The following is a 19,047-nucleotide window of genomic DNA, read 5'->3' as shown; positions in this document are numbered from 1 at the left end:
TAGAGTGTTGATAACAGGTTTGGATGAAACATTTCCCTCCACACTGTACACGACATGTTGAAGTCTAACCAGCTGTTTCATGCATTAAATCGATAACTCATGAATAATGCATACCCACACACAACCCACACACAACTTGAGAAATGCATGTGTAACCGAACTTGCATTAATCATGCATTGGGAAGACAGCCAAAGACTGCCAGAAGTGGAGATCCTTTGTTGCTGGCCTATCCACCAGCTGCCGGGATGGGTATGAGTGAATGAGTGGTGCATTGGGAGCTATAAGCAACAGTTTGTTTCTTGTACACATATCCCATCTTAGGATTCAGCCAAAACTCAACATTTCCACCGGCCACTTCAGATCACTCTGATGACTTCATGTAAGAGCCCTGTAATTTGTGGGAGACTGATTGGAACACGTCGTGGAAGAGGTCGGGGATGACTCTGAGTTTGGGGTTTCCAATAGTTTGATGGGTGGGTGTGAGAGGAGACACTAATGTAGCAAGACCCTGGTTGATCCATTGAATGTATGTGAAACCACAGATCTGGTAGGATTAATAATACCCAGCCCTATTTCCTAATTCACAATAGACTGCAAATTCTGCAGGTGACATGGAGTTACACTCTCCCCCACTGATTTCCACTTTAACATAATAAACCATACTTGGCAACAACAGGTTAAGTTACAGCCCACATGCTTTCACAACTTTCCTGATCTAAGACAGGTTAATGTTTTATGTACTATAAAAAGCCCTCAGATYAAGCAGAAGAGGCCTGACTAATCAATCAATATTATAGTGGCTATCAAATCCCTACAGGTTTGAAAAGAATTGAAAAGAAAACATCCATTGCAACTGCGTATCCCATCAGTGATACGTAGCACAGTAGACTCTGCAAAGTTGACACCTCAACCGGCAAGGGAACGAAGGTTCACACAGAGTGGAAAGGTGGCGTGCCAGTCCCATAGAGATGAGCCAACTAATGTAAGCTTACTATACACTCCCTCTTTCAGCTCTTTTGAGAAAGACCATTCCAGAACATCTCTTTTGCTACTCTCTGGTTTCAGTGGAAATAAAGTTTAGCAGGCCCATGGTCCAGTCAGCAGTCCACGTGTAATGGCTATTCCATTTCTCCTTTTCCATTTCTACCTTACCTGCATCTCCATTTCTTTCATCTCACTGTCTTACTATGTCTTGAGCTACAGTGGTCATTTCTCCGCACTCCAACTCATTGGAGGACTCATTGTATTTTGAGTGATGTTAGTAGTGGATGTCCTGTATACTATTTTAGAATAGCGTTTAGTATACGCACATCACAAATTGACCCCATAGTTTACTAGTCTCATTTACCCCATTTTTAGGTAAATCCTTCACCACTTTAGTTGACCCAGAGATTGTGAAACCAATGACCTCTGCTTCAATATGGAGTCTGTGTTGGTCAGTTCCCAACTCCAACATGCAGTTGATCTATTAGGGGCTTGTGATTACAATGACCCCTATTATTCCCTGGAGACAGTGATATTCTTCCGTCTAAGACTCGTGATGTATAGCCTTGGTGGATGATGAGTGGCCCACATATATATAGTTTCCTAGTTTGTACGTCCTAAATACCCAGAAATCCCAGAGCTTAGCAACTGATAGCTGGAGTGTTACCTATCTTGGTTGCTTTTCTAGAAAGGGTTAGGAGCCTGTGTTGGATGACCTCTTCCCTGGTGAGGGTGATAATGGTGGAAAGGGTAGTAATAATGAAATGGGGAAGTGCCCATTAGCTGCTTGCTTTCCATCAGGTACTCATTTACTCCCTGAGAGACATTTGTCTCCTTCTTTTCCTCCCTTGTTCATGAGGGATGACCTCCATTTTACCATCGTGCCTTCTGCAACTCCCAAAGGACTGGAGGATCCGCAACATCTAACATCTCTCTTTCTCTCTCCCTCATCTTGTCCCTCCCATTGACGTCCTCAGTCTGCCTTCCCTTTGCTTTTAAAGCACAGGTATAAAATCCAGCTTGAGTTTCATTTTCTGTCTCACATCTGGTGGGAGGCTAGATAAAGGTGGGTCAGGGTTTGGGTCGTAAAGGGTAAATACAATTATAATAATATAATAAAGGGAGAAATAGGCTTGCAACCTGTTTCTGACGTTTCTCCAATAGACTTTATGGAGAAGAGTGACAGTCAACACGTCTCTAGTCATAGGATAAAAGAAGTAGTTACAGGTTTTGAATCAACCAAAAATATATTTTCTATTTGGTTCCTGACAGCATGTCTCATCAAAATTAAACCATTGGTTTCATATTATAGGATTTGATTCATTAGTAGAGTGGGGTTTCCCTGTGTTTGTGTATGAAATCGAGAGCAGCGGAGAGGTTTTCCCTGTCCTTGGTCCTAATCTCTTGGAAATTATGGGAGGATGTTCAAAGCAGTAAATATTCAAGGTATTTGTGTGTGTGTGTGTGTGTGTGCGTGCGTTTGTGCATCAGTGTGTGTAGGTGTGTGTGTAGGTGTGTGTATGTCGTGTGTGAGTGTGAGTGTATGTCATGTGTGAGTGTATGTCATGTGTGCACATGTGTGTCTTGGGGTTGAAAGTGTTTGCAGACATAAACATGTAATGGATTCCATTTCTACCTTCTAGGAAAGAATCTCAGTGGAAGGCTTGAAGTTAACTTCAAGAGTTGGTCAGAAATGTTACTGATATTCACAGCCACTAAAAAAACTTGAACAAACTATAATATTAGAGTTTTATCATTTGGACATGGGACACCTAGCCGCGATAAAGGACACATAATTCAGTTCAGAATGGGGTTGATCAAGGACATCCCGTTTCACAATGGGACTTTGGGAGACATTTGTTGAGAAGAAAAAAAGAAAAGAAATCAGTGTTTTCTTTCAACTATAATCCAGAATTACTTTAGCTTTATTACACTTCCCCCGTCCTGGCATGGTCAGGGAACTTTCCCACATGGAAAACGGGGACGAGGAATCTTGGCGCTAGATTCGGGACATCTGTTTTGTCTAGCTCAAGACCAAGGCATTGATGGATGAGCCAAATGTCCAGACCGGGGCAGCCTTTATGTGTAAGAGGAACTTTCTCTGCAGGTCCAGAGGGGAATACTACGAATATAGCTAGATGGACCCATGATTTTCTGAAATTAGCTAGCTTCATTTAGCTTTACATTCCAGCTCAGGATACATCCATGTTACCAAGGTGGATAGATTGATTGTGCACCTGCCGCTTATTCAAGCCTGCTCGACCGAGGCTTATAACTGCACGTTCATGTTTCACGTGTCTAGTCGAATGCCGAACTCTTCATTGAGACAATGCTGAAACATCAATCGATGGGCGAGTCAGTGCTACGTTTTCATTTGTGCCTGTAAAGGGGACCGCCCTGGTCAGTGAAGAGGCAATAATGCAGAGCTGATTTTCTTGTCCAGGGTGAAGCTTTTATTTGCAAGTGGAGATAATAGCTGGTGACTGTACAATATATATCTAAAAAAAAGACAAACAGCATGATGAACATAAGGACACACTTAACTTAATCAACTAGAACACTCAAAATAAATCCCTTTTAAACTGGCAACATACCAACCTTACCCTGTCTCTGTCTCCCAAACATTGGGAAAGCAAGGTTTAAATACTCTACCCATGATGCCTCTGACCAATGAGAAGACAACATAACAAAATGATCAATTAACATTGAAAAGGGAATAATAACAATACACACATGTTCAGGTCATAAACATACAGTTGAAGTCGGAAGTTTACATACACTTAAGTTGGAGTCTTTAAAACTCGTTTTTCAACCACTCCACAAATGTCTTGTTCACAAAATATAGTTTTGGCAAGTCAGTAAGGACATCTACTTTGTGCATGACACAAGTAATTTTTCCAACGATTTTTTACAGACAGATTATTTCACTTATAATTCACTGTATCACAATTCCAGTGGGTCAGAYGTTTACATACACTAAGTTGACTGTGCCTTTAAACAGCTTGGAAAATTCCAAATGATGTCATGGCTTTAGAAGCTTCTGATAGGCTAATTGACATCATTTGAGTCAATTGGAGGTGTACTTGTGGATGTATTTCAAGGCATACCTTCAAACTCAGTGCCTCTTTGCTTGACATCAAGGGAAAATCAAAAGAAATCAGCCAAGACCTTAGAAAACATTTTTTAGACCTCCACAAGTCTGGTTCATCCTTGGGAGTAATTTCCAAACGCCTGAAGGTACCACGCTCATCTGTACAAACAATAGTACGCAAGTATAAACACCATGGGACCACACTGCCATCATACCACTCAGGAAGGAGACGCGTTCTGTCTCCTAGAGATGAACGTACTTTGGTGCGAAAAGTGCAAATCAATCTCAGAACAACAGCAAAGGACCTTGTGAAGATGCTGGAGTTAACAGGTACAAAAGTATCTATATCCACAGTAAAACGAGTCCTATATCAACATAACCTTAAAGGCCGCTCAGCAAGGAAGAAGCCACTGCTCCAAAACCGCCATAAAAAGGCCAGACTACGATTTGCAACTGCACATGGAGACAAAGATCATACTTTTTGGAGAAATGTCCTCTGGTCTGATGAAACAAAAAAATAACTGTTTGACTATAATGACCATCGTTACGTTTGGAGGAAAAAGGGGGTCGCTTGCAAGCCGAAGAACACCATCCCAACCGTGAAGCACGGGGGTGGCAGCATCATGTTGTGGGGGTGCTTTGCTGCAGGAAGGACTGGTGCACTTTACAAAATAGGAAGGTAGAAAGGTGTTCCTAATTTTTTGTACACTAAGTGTATACTTTAGCTTATCCACTACACTCAAAAAACTATGCTCTCAAGCGCACCCACTGTTTAACTATCTAACGTCCGACCAGGAAGCAAGACAGACCCCTCTTTAATTATGGAGGATAAACAAGGAAAACATTTGCATTTCTTTAGATTTGCCTTCACGCTTTTTTTTCTTCTATTATAAAAAAAAAAAATCTTACATTTTTAAAAATATATTATAATTTTTTTGTAATTATTTAATTGAATATACAAAACATACAATATACTTGCAGGTAAGCTGCTCAACAACTACACCACACCAGTCATCCAACAGACTCCCATTCAGAGCGACACACAGAAGCATCCAGGGTCAATGCCCTGCTCAAGGGCACGTTGGATGATCTACCACCAGGCCAAAAAACGTGAACCCGAACCCTCCAAGATCCCCCCTCAGTTCCTCAATAGCTGTCCCTCAACCATTCGAGACCCCTCCCACAGTCCCCCCGAAGAAAAATAGATTTAAAAAATCAAATTAATTCCATTCCCCAGCCCCAAGAACCCCCCAATGCACCAACAACCAAGAAAATGAACTAAAGAGAAAAAAGTAAAAGTCAAACGAAAACAGCAAACAACAAAGAAAAACAAACAAACAAAGGACATCAAGGACAACTAAAATCGTAACAGCAATGCCAACTGTATATGTTTGAGTGCATGTCTGGCACTATTACGTGCGTGTGTCTGTGTATGTGTGTATTTGAATGAGTGTGTGTGTATATGCATGTGTACAAACACCTGCATGGCATCAGCCTCAGGCAAACCGGCATTAGCTGTAAAAACACTGCACCTCAGTGTCACTTACTTTTTATTATGTTTTAGTGACTTTATTTTTTAACTTTTATCTTTGACCATGATTCTAACTCCACTCCCACTTGTCTCCAATTCCACATCCCAACCCTCAGCTTCCCTCAACCCATCCCACCTATCTCTGCTGGCCACCCTCTTCGGAATTCTACGCAACATATATCTTTCAACTATGCTGTGATGTTTAACGTACAATTTCAATCTATCCAATTGAATAGAATCCACAGATTGTGAGTTGAAGATAAATACTTTTACTAAGAGTGTTAGTATATTAGTAATTGACTGATCCGGTCTCTCTAGGGTCAATTTTAGATCAATGCTATGCATTTTCAGCCATCCTGAACCTGAGACCAGAAACAGGCTACCTGAGGGCAACACCAAAATAAATGGTCTATTGATTCTGTATCCTCACAACAAAATCTGCAGAGCTTCGATGATTTTATGCCCCAAATATTCAACATTTTGTTGGTGGCAAGAATTCTATATAGTAATTTCAGCTGAAAAGCACGAAGTCTTGAATCTTGCTTCGTTTTATATATCAACTCATACACCCTTCATGTTTTAATTGTTAAACATATGCCCTGTGTAACAAAACCTCTCGTGAAATACATGAACATAAAGAGTTACATTAACGGAAGACTCACAACAAAAGGTTTTTGCGCCAAACCCCATGCGTCAAATACATGTCTCCTCTCGTTTACAGGTGAACAACAATCATTACTGGAGGACATCGCCTTACACACGTAATATACAATAAATACATACAGTACCTTCAGAAAGTATTCATGCCCCTTGACTTATTCTACATTTTGTTGTTAAACCTGAATTCAAAATGGATTAAATAGTGTTTTTCTTTCTCACCCATAATGACAAAATTAAAACAGGTTTTAAGAAAATGTATTAAATGAATTACAGAAATAACAAATTTACATCCCTGAGTCAATATATTAGAATGTTTCTTTAATGAGTCTGACGTGAAGGACATATTGCTTTCTCGAGGCCAGGCCCAAATCCCTGTCTTTCGCATGAAGAATAGACGGAGAAAACTGGGGCGGAGGTCGGAGTGCCTTGTGAGAAACCACCACTACCATCAGTACTATTGGCCGAAGTGCAATCATTAAATAAACTGGATGATCTACGATTTACTATCCTACCAACGGGACATTTAAAAACTGTAATATCTTATGTTTCACCGAGTCGTGGCTGAACGACGACACGGATAATATGGAGCTGGCTGGGTTTTCCATCCATCGGCAGGGCAGAGCAGCTACGTCTAGCAAGACAAGGGGCGGAGGTGTGTCTATTTGTCAATAACAGCTGGTGCGCGATCTTTAATATTAAAGAAGTCTTGAGGTATTGCTCCTCTGAGGTAGAGTACCTGATGATAAGCTGTAGATCACGCTATCTACCAAGAGAGTTCTCATCTATATTATTCATAGCCGTCTATTTACCACCACAAACCGATGCTGACCCTAAGACTGCACTCAACGAGCTGTATAAGGCCATAAGCAAACAAGAAAATGCTCATCCAGAAGCGGCGCTCCTAGTGGCCGGGGACTATAATGCAGGGCATCTAAATCTGTTTTACCTCATTTCTACCAGCATGTCACATGTGCAACCAGAGGGAAAAAAACTCTAGACCACCTTTACTCCACTCACAGACACTCATACAAAGCTCTCCCTCGCCCTCCATTTGGCAAATCTGACCATAACTCTATCCTCCAGCTTCCTGCCTACAAGCAATAACTGAATAATTACCAGTGACTTGGTCAATACAAAAGTGGTTGGATAACGTGCATGCTACGCTGCAGGACTGTTTTGCTAGCACAGACTGGAATATGTTCAAGCTTTCATCCAATGGCATTGAGGAGTATATTACCTCAGTCACAGGCTTCATCAATAAGTACATCAACAACGATGTCGGCACAGTGACCCTATGTACATATCCCAACCAGAAGCCATGGATTACAGGTAACATCCGCACCAAGCGAAAGGCTAAAGCTGCCGCTTTCAAGGAGCAGGACACTAATTCGGACGCTTATAAGAAATTACGCTATACCATCAAACAGGCAAAGCGTCGATACAGTATTAAGATTGAATCATACTACACTGGCTCCGATGCTCGTTGAATGTGGCAGGTCTTGCAAACTATTACGGACTACAAAGGGAAACCCAGCCGCGCGCTGCCCAGTAATGCGAGCATACCAGACGAACTAAATGCCTTTTATGCTCGCTGCGAGGCAAGCAGCACTGAAGCAACTGTTCGGGACGACACGCTCTCCGTAGCCCATATGAGCAAGACCTTTAAACAGGTCAACATTCACAAAACCGAGGGGCCAGACGGATTACCAGGATGTGTGGGCGGACCAACTGGCAAGTGTCTTCACTGACATTTTTCAACCTCTTCCTGTCTGAGACTGTAATATCTACATGTTTCAAGCACCCCACCATAGTCCCTGGGCCCAAGAAAGCGAAGGTAACCCGTAGCATTCACATCGGTAGCCATGAAGTGCTTTGAAAGGCTGATCATGGCTCATATCAACACCATCATCCTGGAAACCCTCCAATTCGCATACCGCCCCAACAGATCCACAGATGACGCAATTTCAATCGCACTCCACACTATCTTTTCCCACCTGGACAAAAGGAACACCTCTGTGAGAATGCTGTTTATTGACTACAGCTCAGCATTCAACACCATAGCGCCCACAAAGCTCATCACTAAGCTAAGGACCCTGGGACTAAACATCTCCCTCTGCAACTGGACTTCCCAATGGGCCGCCCCCAGGTGGTAAGGGTAGGCAACAACACATCTGCCACGCTGATGCTAAACACTGGTGCAACTCAGGGGTGCGTGGTTAGTCCCCTCTTGTACTCCCTGTTCACCCACGACTCTGTGGCCAAGCACGACTCCAACACCATCATTAAGTTTACTGATGACACAACAGTCTGATCACCGACAACGATGAGACAGCCTATAGGGAGGAGGTCAGAGACCTGGCAGTGCAGTGCCAGGACAATAACCTCTCCCTCAATGTGAGCAAGACAAAGGAGCTGATCGTGGACTACAGGAAAAGGAGGGCGAACAGGCCCCCATTAACATCAACGGGGCTGTAGTGGAGCAGGTTGAGAGCTTCAAGTTCCTTGGTGTCCACATCACCAACAAACTAACATGGTCCAAGCACAAGATGCTCCCTCAGAAGACTGAAAAGATTTGGCATGGGTCCTCAGATCTTCAAAACTGTTCTACAGCTGCACCATCGAGAGCATCCTGACTGGTTGCATCACTGCCTGGTATGGCAACTGCTCAGCCTCCGACCGCTAGGCACTACAGAGGGTAGTGCATACGGCCCAGTACGTCACTGGGGCCAAGCTTCCTGCCAACCAGGACCTCTATACCAGGCGGTGTCAGAGGAAGGCCCTAAAAATTGTCAACGACTCCACCCACCCTAGTCATAGGCTGTTCTCTCTGCTACCACATGGCAAGTGGTACCGGAGCGCCAAGTCTAGGTCCAAGAGGCTTCTAAACAGCTTCTACCCCCAAGCCATATGACTCCAGAACATCTAATCAAATGGCTACCCAGACTATTTGCAATCACCCCCCCCCTCCTTTCTTTTACACTGCTGCTACTGTCTATTATTATCTTTGCATTGTCACTTTTTTAAATTTTTATTATATTTTTATTTAATTAAATGTTTTACCTTTATTTAACTAGGAAAGTCAGTTAAGAACAAATTCTTATTTTCAATGATGGCCTAGGAACAGTGGGTTAACTGCCTTGTTCAGGGGCAGTACGACAGAAAAATGTTTCTTTCAGCTTGTCCAAAATAACAGTTGGCCAACACTTCAAATGTGCCGTCACCGGAGATCTAGATATCATGACCCTTCCCTTTTTATTCCTGTCAGTGGCACAATCACTCTAGAAACACACATTATCCAGTAGAGACTGTAACCTAGGTAAGTCTTTTGTATCTCTAACTCTATTAATTGATTCATTGGAAGCTGAGAGAGTCCATTGTCACTCATCCCTACCCCCTACACACAGACACAGCCAATTTACTGTATATCGCACAAAGAAACAAAGAAATTCTAAGGAAAATCAAGCCAGTATAAGCTGGTGTCTATAGCGTCTTCAGTACTAGCACTGAAATTCATAACATCATATATCCATGGGAACTGTTGGATGCAGCGTGGCAGGGTGTATCTCTTATGGAAAATGGTCTCGAGAGGCGTAAATAGCGTGCCAGGACTTCCCGGTTGGTGCCAGATACTGAGGTTGATCCTGTGCATCTGCTTGTTTGCTCATTTCTGTTTTTCTTTGGGATTTTTTTTCTCCGTTAATTGCAAGCCACAGGGCTAATTGTCCAAGCAGTTGGAGAGCCTTTCCACTTAGTGGGTAAGAGGAAAGGGAGTGCAGTACCTGAGGGGCTTGTGGTTCACAACACACACCACACACACACAACACACACACACACACACACACACACACACACACACACACACACACACACACACACACACAACACACACACACACACACACACACACACACACACACACACACACACACACACACGTTGCTCTCCCTCATGTGAACCATAATACATACTGTACATGTCACACCCTGAACTGTTTCACCTGTCTTTGTGATTGTCTCCACCCCCCTCCAGGTGTCGCCCATCTTCCCCATTATCCCCTGTGTATTTATACCTGTGTTCTCTGTTTGTCTGTTACCAGTTCGTTTCGTTCATTCAGACCTACCAGCGTTTTTCCCCTTGCTCCTGTCTTGATTATAGTGCCTGTTTCCTAGTTTTCCCGGTTTTTACCTTTCTGCCTGCCCTGACCCTGAGCCTGCCAACTGTCCTGTATCTTTGCTCCACCACTCTGGATTACCGACCTCTGCCTGCCCTGACCCTGAGCCTGTCTACCATCCAGTACCTTTGCCCCACTACTCTGGATTACCGACCTCTGCCTGCCTGCCCTGACCCTGAGCCTGCCTGCCGTCCTGTGCGTTTGCCTGCCCGTGTTCGACTTAAAAAACTTTTATTACTTCGACATTGTCTACACCTGGGTCTTACCTCAAACGTGTTAGTACACAAACACCACATTTTTATGAGACCTTATGCCCTCCTGCAACAGGATGAACATGGGTACTACTAAACAGTTTGGCCTAGTTTTCTGTTGTAAAAAATAATTGCGATGCCAATAAGTAGTCGTAAACTTAACTCTTCCTCGCCCTAAGGTGAGTTTGAGATATGGCATGCATTGCAGGGTCATATATTTCCTACATGATCTGAGGTCACATTATGTTCACAATGCCTGACCAATGCAATTGTAAACCTTCAACTCTGAATTGTATCAATTTCCAAATATCCACAAAATAATCCCACAAAGAACTGACAAAATAATATGGAAGCTCAACTGCAGTTGACAATGAGGATGCACATTGCCTCATGCGTTTTGTTTAGTAACATGTCTTTTTTTTGCTCGGCAGCAGATTTACTAGTGCCTCATTGGCAGATCCTCAAGAAAGTGAGAACAGTGAATAATAAAGCTGGACATTTTCACTGGCCGTATGGAACCATCTGCACCATGAGTCCCACATGCATCTCGTTCCACAACCCCGTCTAGATGCCCCAGCAGATTTACAGTGCAAAGCCCTGATATCAAAGTCTGTATGCGCTCCCTGACACATATTCTGCATATGTAGGCAATAACTCCTGCCCCACACATAGCTGCATGGGTATTTTTAGATGATCAAATAAAATCAATGAATCCCTCCTCGTTATATCAGTTCATATGAGTAGTGCAGTCATGTTTTGTGTTTTTCCATACAGTGATGTCATTACATTATTCATTAGGATGTTGATCACAGTGACAAGCAGTCAGGGTAAGCAGGGTAGGCAGTGCTTACACTGTGATAATCTAAATAAACAAAGCTGATAAAAAATGTGTATATACAGTTGAAGTGGGAAGTTTACATACACCTTAGCCAAATACATTTAAGCTCAGTTTTTCACAATTCCTGACATTTAATCCTAGTAAAAATTCTCTGTCTTAGGTCTTAGTTAGGATCACCACTTTATTTTAAGAATGTGAAATGTCTGAATAATAGTAGAGAGAATGATTTATTTCAGATTTTATTTCTTTCATCACATTCCCAGTGGGTCAGAAATGTACATACACTCAACTAGTATTTGGTAGCATTGCCTTTAAATTGTTTAACTTGGGTCAAACGTTTCGGGTAGCCTTCCACAAGCTTCCAACAATAAGTTGGGTGAATTATGGCCCATTCCTCCTGACAGAGCTGGTGTAACTGAGTCAGGTTTGTAGGCCTCCTTGCTCGCACACGCTTTTTCAGTTCTGCCCACAAATTTTTTATACGATTGAGGTCAGGGCTTTGTGATGGCCACTCCAATACCTTGACTTTGTTGTCCTTAAGCCATTTTGCCACAACTTTGGATGTATGCTTGGGGTCGTTGTCCATTTGGAAGACCCATTCACGACCAAGCTAACTTCCTGATTGATGTCTTGAGATGTTGCTTCAATATATCCACATAATTGTCCTCCGCATGATGTCATCTATTTTGTGAAGTGCACCAGTTCTTCCTGCAGCAAAGCACCCCCACAACATGATGCTGCCACCCCCGTGCTTCACGGTTGGGATGGTGTTCTTCAGCTTGCAAGTCTCCCCCTTTTTCCTCCAAACATAACGATGGTCATTATGGCCAAACAGTTCTATTTTTGTTTCATCAGACCAGAGGACATTTCTCCAGAAAGTACGATGTTTGTCCCCATGTGCAGTTGCAAACCGTAGTCTGGCTTTTTTATGTCGGTTTTGGAGCAGTGGCTTCTTCCTTACTGATCGGCCTTTCAGGTTATGTTGATATAGGACTCYTTTTACTGTGGATATAGATACTTTTGCACCTGTTTCCTCCAGCATCCTCATAAGGTTCTTTGCTGTTGTTCTGGGATTGATTTGCACTTTTCACACCAAAGTACGTTCATCTCTAGGAGACAGAACGTGTCTCCTTCCTGAGCGGTATGACGGCTGCGTTGTCCCATGGTGTTTATACAATTGTTTTTCTGAGGTCTTGGCTGATTTTTTTTGATTTTCCCATGCTGTCAAGCAAAGAGGCACTGCGTTTGAAGGTAGGCCTTGAAATTACATCCACAGGTACACCTCCAATTGACTCAAATTATGTCAATTAGCCTATCAGAAGCTTCTAAAGCCATTAAATAATTTTCTGGAATTTTCCAAGCTGTTTTCTTAATAGATGGAGCTGCCTGTATTTTGAATGGGAGAACTGTGCTACCAGCTACTGTTCATGTTTGTATGACTTTTTGTGAAAATTAAACCAAAGGAATGCGCCTTGGGAATGCGTCCCCCACACTGCTGTGTCCATGCAGAATAAAATAACGGACATGGTTCTGCTGTGACTTCTACATTGCTGTCAGCAAGAGGTTCACCCTGAAGGATAGACGAATGGACCTCATTTACCTAAATACATTTTCCTTTGCAATTTGCGGGTTAGGCTACTGTTGAATGAACATGAGAATAAACAACATCCCTTTGATGCATTTCATTTATCAAGCTATAATGAGACACTATAAGCTATAATCTCATTTTAATGAGACACCTTTTTGACGTTTTGCATTGCATTTTTCAGTCATTTCGATTGTTGATATGGACATTTCGTTAGAACGTTATTTATTATGTGTGTGTGTAAGAATATTTCACATAATATTATTGTGTGTGTGTCATTCTGGTTGTTGGAGCTATCTGTTCTATGGGTTTCATCAAGGTATATTTGTGTGTAAATCTGACTTTGATAATAGCTCGTGCAATCCAGCCACCGACCTCACCGCACATCACTGGTGAATCAAAGGTTCTGGTTTCGTTCTCTGGTAAATCTACGGCAGATAAACAGTAGAGAAGGATCAGATTAATTCAAAATACTGATTTTCACCTGAATTGTGTTCGCCTGAAAATACATGTTGTACGATAGTTTGATAGAGCACATACAGTAGGCTAGACATGATGATGATGATGATGATATGCAAAAAATTCTAAAGGACCGCTCACCAAAAATGTTTAGGTCATGTAACAGAATTACACTGCTAGCTGATCAGTAATGGTAACCAGAGACAAAAACTGCATATTTGAGGTGTCAAGTTATACTATACCTATTCTCTCTTCTGTACTGAGGGGAGTTCAAACTGAGAGGGTAATACCTTCTCCAAAGGCAGGACGGACCCTGAGGCAAGGGGCCGGTCACTAAACCAGCTGTCTCCCTTGCAGAGGTCTGTCCATCCCCATCACCCATCCCGCCCAACAGAGGAATTTCCCCATTCTCTCTGTTATAGGTTGACAGCAAGGATTTTGAAATGTACTAAACAGATATTTTATTTGACTACAGTAAAATTTAAATGAAACACAAAGTAAAAACGCAGTCTGTCCCCTTTAATAGCCAGGCAACGGCACACATTTAAGCAAATAAATGCTTGTTTCAAATAAATGCAGAGTCTAAAGGAATTGTTTATGAGATTACCATGCATTGTTTACAAGGTTTGATGTTTGATTTGTTACATTAAATAATTCAGTATTGACAACATCAAAAAAAAGTCAATCATCTGTTTTTATCAAGAAACTGCTAACTATTGGCTGCTAACAGCTGAGAACTGCTAGCTAGCAAGCACAAAAACAGTCAACTTCGGAAGTACAGTACCCAGAAAAAGTATGATTGCTCTAATGGCTAAAGTAAGAACTGCCGAAAATGCACAGTCAAAAATAATTATTATTCTGTCAAGGATTATCATTATTTTTAAATAGAAGCATACTAAGACAAAATAAATGTGACGAAGTGTGTAAATAAGGACAAATTAGTGCAAGAAATGAAGAAATTGATTAAAATGCTGGAAGTGAATGCTGGAATTAAACAATTAACTATGCAAATGAGCAAAATCTGTGTGCATTAAGCCAAGAAAATAGACGCATGCCTCAAATAGAAGCCTCTCTCTAATAAGCGCCTGTTGTGTTCAGTGATTTAGTAAATAAACACCTGGGCTATTATTTAAAGTTTTATGTTAATAACTAGTGGAGTGATTAGTAATATTATTTAGAACACTGCTGAGAACAGTTACTATGTACACATAGCCTTAATGTGTCCATCAGGACCACAGAGTGTAAACCTGAGAGGAGCTGTAGTTTATGAAAATCAACCACTCACACAGCATGGAGGGATTTCAATTAAGCGGAGCAAATGGATTTGGAAATAAATGGACAAGCGGCGTGCCTGTTTTTATCTCACAACTCACACTGGAAAAGAGTGCATCAAAGGCTGCTGCTCATGCTGCGTAATCTCCTTAAATGAAAACTAATATAAAATTAGACCATCATTGCGTCGCCCACGGTTGGACAATTATTCACCAGACAGCAAAGATTGTATTCAATTGTATTGTTATTTTGGGGAAATTTAGGTGTTTGATGCATGGGAATTATATGGCTAATAAAAACATTAAAACATAGGCCTAATGATAAAACAGATGCATTTTCCGTTGGTAAGGAGATCCCATAGCAGCATGTAGCCTAATATGTTTCTTTAACTTTTATTATTCAGGCCTATAGCAGGATATGTCTCTCCTTTTCTGACATTACTGGTTTATTCGCGCTACTCAACAACTATTAGGCTATCATTTATCCATCTCTCATTCAATAGACGAGCATGCTCGAAAGTAAACAGACTGGTAGCCTATTTAAAACATGTGACAGTATAGGTAGGCTACAGAATTGCTGTGCGATAGGAGCGCGACATCATACCCTATTTAATCTCAGATCTTATTTTTTTCAATTATAATTTCACCTTTATTTAACCACGTAGGCCAGTTGAGAACAAGTTCTCATTTACAACTGCGACCGTGCCAAGATAAAGCAAAGCAGTGCGACAAAAACAACAACACAGAGTTACACATGGGATAAACAAACGTACAGTCAATAACACAATAGAACATCTGTATACAGTGTGTGCAAATGAAGTAAGGAGGTAAGGCAATAAATAGGCCATAGTGGCGAAGTAATTACAAATTAGCAATTAACACTGGAGTGATAGATGTGCAGATGAGGATGTGCAAGTAGAAATACTGGTGTGCAAAAGAACAGAAAAACAAAAACAAATATGGGGATGAGGTAGGTAGATGGTTGGATGGGTTATTTACAGATGGGCTGTGTACAGCTGCAGTAATCGGTAAGCTGCTCTGACAGCTGACGCTTAAAGTTAGTGAGGGAAATATAAGTCTCCAGCATCAGTGATTTTTGCAATTCGTTCCAGTCATTGGCAGCAGAGAACTGGAAAGAAAGGCGGCCAAAGGAGGTGTTGGCTTTTGGGATGACCAGTGAAATATACCTGCTGGAGCGCGTGCTACGGGTGGTTGTTGCTATTGTGACGAGTGTGCTGAGATAAGGCGGAGCTTTACCTAGCAAAGACTTATAATGACTTGGAGCCAGTGGGTTTGGCGACGAATATGTAGCGAGGACCAGCCAACGAGGGCATACAGGTCGCAATGGTGGGTAGTATATGGGGCTTTGGTGACAAAACGGATGGCACTGTGATAGACTGCGTCCAATTTGCTGAGTAGAGTGTTGGAGGCTATTTTATAAATGACATCGCCAAAGTCAAGGATCGGCTGGATAGTCAGTTTTACGAGGGTATGTTAGGCAGCATGAGTGAAGAAGGCTTTGTTGCGAAATAGGAAGCCGATTCTAGATTTAATTTTGGATTGGAGATGCTTAATATGAGTCTGGAAGGAGAGTTTACAGTCTAGCCAGACACCTAGGTATTTATATTTGTTCACATATTCTAAGTCAGAACCGTCCAGAGTCGTGGTGCTAGTCGGATGAACGGGCGGGTGCGGGCAGTGATCGGTTAAAGAGCATGCATTTAGTTTTACTAGCGTTTAAGAGCAGTTGGAGGCCACGGAAGGAGAGTTGTATGGCATTGAAGCTCATTTGGAGGTTTGTTAACACAGTGTCCAAAGAAGGGCCAGATGTATACAGAATGGTGTCGTCTGCGTAGAGGTGGATCAAAGAATCACCTGCAGCCAGAGTGACATCATTGATATATACAGAGAAAAGAGTCGGCCCGAGAATTGAACCTTGTGGCACCCCCATAGAGACTGCCAGAGGTCTGGACAACAGGCCCTCCGATTTGACACACTGAACTCTATCTGAGAATAGTTGATGAACCAGGTCTTTACAGAAACCAAGGCTGTTGAGTCTGCCGATAAGAATACGGTGATTGGCAGAGTCGAAAGCCTTGGCCAGGTCGATGAAGACGGCTGCACAGTATTGTTTTTTATCGATGGTGGTTATGATATTGTTTAGGAGCGTGGCTGAGGTGCACCCGTGACCAGCTCGGAAACCGGATTGCATAGCGGAGAAGGTATGGTGGGATTCGAGATGGTCGGTGATCTGTTTATTCACTTGACTTTCGAAGACTTTAGAAAGGCAGGGCAGGATAGTTCTGTAACAGTTTGGGTCTAGAGTGTCTCCCCCTTTGAAGAGCGGGATGACCGTGGCCGCTTTCCAATCTTAGGAATCTCAAATGATACGAAAGAGAGGTTGAACAGACTAGTAATAGGGGTTGCGACAATAGGGGTTGCGACAATTAGGAAGAGAGGGTCCATATTGTCTAGCCCAGCTGATTTGGAGGGATCCAGATTCTGCAGCTCTTTCAGTACATCAGCTGTCTGGATTTGGGTGAAGCAGAAGTGGGGGGGGGGCGGGGGTTGTGCCAGTTGCTGCGGCAGGAGATAAAAAACACAATCATGAATTGATAAACAAAATATTGAACAACAATTCATCACTTGCATCACTTGCACATCACTTGCACATCACTTGCTGTAGCTTTTCTTCTACGTTTAAATAGTTCAAGTAGACAATCAATCTTGCAGAGTGAGCGGCCAGTGTTTGGGACACTCTACAGGCTGGTTCATGCATTTTCTGTTTGAAAAAGTCACTGCAAGAGATGAAAACATTCTGCCCACACCTCTATAGAAATGTGATCGCTTTCGTTTAAAAACTATCATGGCCCTGTTCCAACATCTCCAAATAATACAGTAAATGAGGACGTTTTTGTGACCATAAAAGGTGAATGGAGGGCGTTTTCCAGGCGAGGTTGTAAATGCCTGTTCACGAGCACACAAATATAGTAGGGCTCTGATTTATCAATGAAAACATGTGTATACTAAATGTTGTCTGCGACAGTTTGATCAATCCCATTAATATGTTGCTCTCTCAAATTTTTGAATCTCCACGTACGGCAGAATTTAGTGAGAAATGTATGCACGGTTGCTAAATGAGTCCACAGGTGATCAAAGGTGTGCATAACCCCTCCACATGTTCTATCACTCATCAGTCAGTCAACACAGCTAATGCTCTCCTCACTCTGTCTGTCTTCCAATCCTCCATCTCTATCACACAGACCCAGCCTTGGTTAAAACTGGTAAACCCAGAAGTTGCAGCATGCATAAAGAATGTGAATATCATTCCCTATAAACCATAATCGGTGCCCTTTAGCGAGCAATGAAAGCTGTCTTTCGCTATATAAAGAACAGAACCCGGCAGAGAGAGAACAATGTAGCTGCAGTTTTTGGAGAAGCATTATCACAGGACTGAATACTTACTGAGTTCATCCTGCTTCTTGCCCATTTATTGCCAAAGTACATTGGCTTCATAGAATTAATTAATAAATGTTGTATGATAAACTCATTATTCCACATCCGCTTATTGGTATTTCATACACAACGTGCAGATAGCCTAGCATTTGGAGCATTGGGCCAGTGACCTAAAGGTTGGTAGTTTGAATCCCAGAAGCAACTAGGTGAAAAATCTGTCGATCTGCCCTTGAGCAAGGCACCTAACCCTAATTGCTGCAGGGTCGCCGTTAATAATGGCGAATCACCAGTGGTGGAGTAAGTACCCAATTGTCATACTTGAGAAAAGGAAAGATACCTTAATAGAAAATGACTCAAGTAAAATCACCCAGTCACCCAGTAAAATCCTACTTGAGTAAAAGTCAAAAACTATTTGGTTTTAAATATACTTAAGTACCAAAAGTAAATGTAATTGCTGCAATATACTTAAGTATCAAAATATAAATAATTTCAAATTAATAAACCAATTCGGCACATTTGGGCAGTCTTGACACAACATTTTGAACAGATATGCAATGGTTCATTGGATCAGCCTAAAACGTTGCAAGTACACTGCTGCCATCTAGTGGCCAAAATCTAAATTCCAGCTGGCCTGGAATAATACATTATGGCCTTTCTCTTGCATTTCAAAGATGATGGTAAAAAATCACGTTTGTTTCTATGTATTATCTTTTACCAGATGTAATGTGTTATATCCTCCAACATTAATT

The 19,047-nt window shown here is 42.0% G+C and overlaps 1 pseudogene; it reads right to left on the bottom strand.

Moving 5' to 3' along the window:
* LOC111963933 (tenascin-like) overlaps positions 1–19,047 on the bottom strand; it is a 70,561-nt pseudogene that overhangs the window by 50,232 nt on the left and 1,282 nt on the right.

This window comes from Salvelinus sp. IW2-2015, linkage group LG5, assembly GCF_002910315.2.
Source record: "Salvelinus sp. IW2-2015 linkage group LG5, ASM291031v2, whole genome shotgun sequence".
Taxonomy (NCBI): Eukaryota; Metazoa; Chordata; class Actinopteri; order Salmoniformes; family Salmonidae; genus Salvelinus; species Salvelinus sp. IW2-2015.
The sequence above is the reverse complement of the archived record's forward strand: the minus strand, read 5'-3'. Positions and strand labels throughout refer to the sequence as shown.